Source organism: Helianthus annuus, chromosome 6, assembly GCF_002127325.2.
Source record: "Helianthus annuus cultivar XRQ/B chromosome 6, HanXRQr2.0-SUNRISE, whole genome shotgun sequence".
Classification (NCBI taxonomy): Eukaryota; Viridiplantae; Streptophyta; class Magnoliopsida; order Asterales; family Asteraceae; genus Helianthus; species Helianthus annuus.
Window position 1 is genome coordinate 91833642 of NC_035438.2, and position 5884 is coordinate 91839525.

Consider the following 5884-nt stretch of genomic DNA (forward strand, 5'->3'; position numbering starts at 1 on the left):
GGATGGATTGGTTATCCCAACACCAGGCAGAATTTTATGCAGCGAGAAGATTATTCGCATTCCTCGTTCTGGTCAGGAACCTCTAGAAGTTCAAGGCGACAAGAGTGGTGCAGTGGTTGGCATCATCTCTTTCTTGAAGGCTCAGAAATGCTTACGGAAGGGTCACACTGCCATTCTGGCACTCGTTACAGACGCATCAGCAAAAGAAAAGAAACTGGAGGATATTCCAATTGTACGTGATTACCCTCAGGTGTTTCCTGAAGACTTACCTGGTTTACCGCCTCATCGTCAGGTCGAATTTCAAATCGAGCTCGCTCCAGGAGCAGCACCCATAGCTCGCGCACCATATCGTCTAGCTCCATCAGAATTGGAGGAACTGTCTAAGCAGCTACAAGAGCTCTTGGAAAAGGGCTTCATTCGTCCAAGCTCTTCGCCTTGGGGAGCTCCAGTACTTTTCGTGAAAAAGAAAGACGGTACGTTCAGGATGTGCATCGACTACCGTGAACTCAACAAGGTAACGGTGAAGAACCGTTATCCTCTTCCACGCATAGACGACTTATTCGACCAGTTGCAAGGGTCGTGTTACTATTCCAAGGTAGACTTGAGGTCAGGGTATCATCAACTGAGAGTCCGGGATGAGGACGTCTCCAAGACTGCATTCAGAACTCGTTATGGCCACTACGAGTTTCTTGTCATGCCGTTCGGGTTAACGAACGCGCCTGCCGTATTTATGGATCTTATGAATAGGGTGTGCAAACCCTATCTTGACAAGTTCGTCATTGTTTTCATCGACGACATTCTGATCTACTCCAAGAGTCAGGAGGAACACGAGCAGCATTTACGCCTTATTTTGGAACTCCTTCGGAAGGAACAGCTGTACGCCAAGCTTTCTAAATGCGACTTCTGGCTTCGTGAAGTCCATTTCTTAGGCCACGTAGTAAACAAGGATGGGATCCATGTTGATCCATCCAAGGTAGATTCGATCAGAAACTGGCCTGCACCGCATACGCCAACGGAAATACGCCAATTTTTGGGTTTGGCAGGTTACTACAGACGGTTTATCAAAGACTTCTCCAAGATCGCGCAACCACTTACACTACTGACACAGAAGGGTGTCACCTATCGCTGGGGAGAACCCTAGGAGACTGCTTTTCAGCACTTAAAGGATAGACTTTGCAGTGCACCTATCCTCTCTTTGCCAGAGGGTACAGATGATTTCGTGGTTTATTGTGATGCATCCATTCGGGGACTTGGATGTGTGTTAATGCAGCGCGACAAGGTCATTGCCTACGCCTCTCGTCAACTAAAGGTTCATGAACGGAACTACACGACGCACGATTTAGAGCTGGGAGCTGTTGTTTTCGCGCTTAAGATATGGCGACATTACCTGTACGGTACCAGGTGCACGATTTACACCGATCACAGGAGTCTCGAGCATATCCTTAAGCAAAAGGATTTGAACATGCGTCAACGACGATGGGTTGAACTACTAAACGATTATGAATGCGCCATCAAGTATCATCCAGGCAAAGCCAATGTTGTGGCTGATGCCCTCAGTCGGAAAGACACTCTACCACGGCGCGTGCGAGCGCTACAGCTTACGATTCAGTCTAGCCTTCCAGCACAGATACGAAATGCTCAGGTAGAAGCATTGAAACCAGAAAACGTCAAGGCTGAAGCCTTACGCGGCTCACGACAACAAATGAAACAGAAGGCAGACGGCGCCTACTATGTAACGGGGCATATTTGGGTCCCACTTTATGGCGGTCTACGCGAACTTGTAATGGATGAAGCTCACAAGTCTCGCTACTCGGTACATCCAGGGTCGGATAAAATGTACCATGACATCAGCACTACTTATTGGTGGCCTAGTATGAAGGCCCACATTGCTACGTACGTTGGAAAGTGTTTGACCTGTGCGAGAGTCAAGGTCGAATACCAGAAACCAGCGGGCCTACTTCAGCAGCCTAAGATACCTCAATGGAAATGGGAAGAAATTTCCATGGATTTTGTCACAGGCTTACCCAGATCCCAGCGTGGGAATGATACTATATGGGTGATCGTGGATCGACTCACCAAGTCTGCACACTTCCTACCTATAAAGGAAACGGATAAGTTCTCCACTCTCGCAGACGTCTATCTTAAGGAAGTTGTTTCGAGGCACGGGGTGCCCACGTCCATCATTTCGGATCGCGACGCACGATTCACGTCAGAACTATGGCAAGCGATGCATAAATCTTTTGGCTCACGATTCGACATGAGCACAGCTTATCACCCTCAGACGGATGGGCAGTCTGAGCGAACGATCCAAACTCTAGAAGACATGCTTCGGGCATGCGTCATCGATTTCGGCAACGACTGGGAAAAGCATCTCCCTTTGGTGGAGTTCTCGTATAATAATAGTTATCACACCAGCATTCAAGCCGCTCCATTCGAGGCATTGTACGGGCGTAAATGCCAGTCACCTCTCTGTTGGGCAGAGGTGGGAGATAGTCAGATTACGGGTCCAGAGATTGTAGTGGACGCCACAGAAAAGATTGCACAGATACGACAACGCATGGCGGCAGCACGCGACCGTCAGAAAGCCTACGCGGACAAGCGTAGAAAGCCTTTGGAATTTCAGGTCGGGGACCGGGTATTATTGAAAGTCTCACCCTGGAAGGGTGTGGTTCGTTTTGGCAAACGGGACAAACTGAACCCGCGGTACGTCGGACCATTCGAAATCATAGAAAAGATTGGCAAAGTAGCATACAAGCTAAACCTACCAGCTGAACTCGGGGCAGTTCACAATGTCTTTCATGTATCGAACTTAAAGAAGTGCCTATCAGATGAAAACCTCATCATTCCTTTTAAGGAACTCACTATCGACGAGCGGTTGCAGTTCGTCGAGGAACCAATTGAAATCACGGACCGGGATGTGAAGGTCCTCAAACACAAGAGAATCCCTCTTGTTCGAGTTCGTTGGAACTCCAAACGTGGTCCAGAGTACACCTGGGAACGCGAAGACAGGATGACAGAAAAGTACCCCCAGTTATTCGAAACCAATGTTACCACTACTGAGGCTGAAGCTACTACTTCGGAATTTCGGGACGAAATTCCTGATCAACGGGGGGAGGATGTGACACCCCAGGAAAACCAGTGAATGATTGAACTTACCTAGCTTCCTCAGTGAGTGCATACCAAATTTCGGGACGAAATTTCCAATTAGTTGGGGATCATGTGACAACTCGGACCTTAGACTTGCTTTGATGTAACGTTACGTACTTATGTGAACTCGATTATATAATTATGTGACTACGTGTGTTATTATGTGCTATATGATTTAATGAGAATGCATATGTTATGTGGATTAAATGTTAACCCAACCGCATACAAGCCCATTCGGGCCACACACCCAACTCGAGACCACAAGGCGGCCCAAGTGAGGTTTCGGCCCACACCTCCTCTACGTATATGCTCACACACACACAGTTAGGGTTTTTAGTTTTCTCAATCTTTGCAACCAAGAAGCACACACGCAAACTCTCTCCCTCTCGGAACCGGTGATCACACACCCACCCTTGGAAGCTCTCGGCTCCGCTCTTGTTTTCATCTCGGTTAGTATAATGCCCTGATTGTATGACTTTGTATGTGTTGCTAGTAGTTGGATTTCATGACCGATTAGGGTGCATGCTAGTAAGACACAACAGAATCCATATATTTACTTTCGGTGATATATGTTGATATGCTAGAACAGAACCGGATCATATGTTGCTGATTAGTCGATGTTCTTAGTGTTAAATCGGTTGAATTGCATGTGCTTGTAACCGGCTGTGATGTTTTAGATTGCATGCTAGCCTATAAGTTAGTTATTTACATGTTTGATTATTAGAAATTGGCTGTTCTTGATGATGATTACACGAGTTGATCATATGAATATGTTATGAAATTGATAAATGTTGGTAATTGATCTGATAATTGCCATGATTGATCTGTTATTGAAACTGCCAAATCTGTTTGCTGGAATTACGGGATTTTGTTAAATGAAATAAGGAAACTGTTATAATCCGTTACATGATCGGTTGCGACACACTGTTGCGAGTCGAAACCCATAGTCTCGACTCGAGACCACAAGCAGCATAACCCGAAACCATGGTTGCGAGTCCCGTTGCGACTCGAAACCACAACACTCGCACACAAACAGCACAAGCCGAGACCACGGTTGCGAGTCCCGTTGCGACTCGTAACTGGACCATGATGAGCCGAAACCATAGTTGCGACTCGTAACCTTCTTGCGACTCGAGACCACCTTTGCACGTACACTGTTTTGGGCTTTCACTGTCACGGGCCCAATCAATTGGGCCAAATAATTGGATTCATGCGGTTGACTGCTATTGGACTTATGACTGTTATGTTATTGGACTGCTTATCTGGTTGGGCTGTTATGTAATTTGGGCTGTTTGTATTTCGGGCTTAGACATTGGATCGCACATGAATGTTAATGCTATGCTCTTACCTGTTCACATGCATACGTGATAGTAACGTGTTAACATATGTGATGCACACGTGTATTGCCTTAGTCAAGACCTGACTTGTATGAAAACCGTGATAGGACGTGGTTGACCATTTACTTGCTACCTGTACTCTTTGTGTATCTGCCGAGCAAACCAAGGTGAGTTCACACAGCCAAGGCATGGGATTCTCGGGTTGGGAATTGGGTTTGATATGTTGATATTGAAAGAGTTACTCGTACTTACGCATTCACTAGACTATAGACCATCGTCCTCAGGATAGTCAGGACACGTTACGTAAAGCCTACGTAACCCAGTATTTGCCATTTGTCTCCCGGGTCGGGAGGACACGTTACGTAAAGCCTACGTAACCCAATACCTTCTACTGTCTTCCGGGTCGGAAGGACACGCTGCGTAAAGCCTACGTAGCCCCCACGCGTACCACTGTCCTCGGGGAAGGGCACGTCACGTAAAGCCTACGTGACCCAGTACGTATTCCTGTTCTCGGTAAAGAAGAACACATGGTTGGAAGTTAGTCTAGTAAGTACCACTAATGAGAAGCCCTCATTAGTAAGGATAAACGTGGGAAGCCCCCACCAGTAATATAAACACAAGGTTTGGGAAGCCCCCACCTTTAGTACGTACTAGTATGGGAAGCCCCCACTAGCTAAACCTATGCACTATGTTATGAACTCACTTTCTGTGAACTCGCTCAACTAGTTTGTTGATTATTTGCTGCATGCCTTGCAGGACCTTAGGTATACTTGGAGCTTGCACCAGAGGAGAAGCGGGTCGTTGTGGACAAGAACACGTGAATGCTTATTAAATACTTTTACATTCACACATTGATACTTACGTTTTGGGTTTTACATTTCATGCTTCCGCTACTTAAACAGTGTTTGGTTTGAAACACCAATTATGTCTATGATTATTATTAAATGCTATGTTTGATATAATTGGTGGCTTGATCCTGGTCATGTCACGCCTCCAAGCGGTGGTACTCCGCGTGTGGGATTTTGGGGGTGTGACAGTTTTGGAGCCTGAGCTGACACCATGTCCTCCACCCTGTCTATGACAGTATATTTTTGATCCTCCACATTCATCACTTTCTCCTTTTGCACTCTCACATGCTCCTCTTACTCCTTTCCCGGAGTTGATGCTCGTTTCCTTACGGTCAAGCAGCAGACTAGTTACTTGCTTCGACGTGTCTATGAGCTTGAGGAAGAGCTTGCGCATGTGCGCAGCTTGCTTTCCTTTCCTCTACTTCCTCCTCCACCATCAGCATGGTTGGTTTTTAGACTTATGCAGATGCATTACTTTTGGGTGAGAACACCACTATTGAGCCAACTTTGTGAAGCCTTTTGGAGATCACCTTTTGATTGCATGACTTTTGT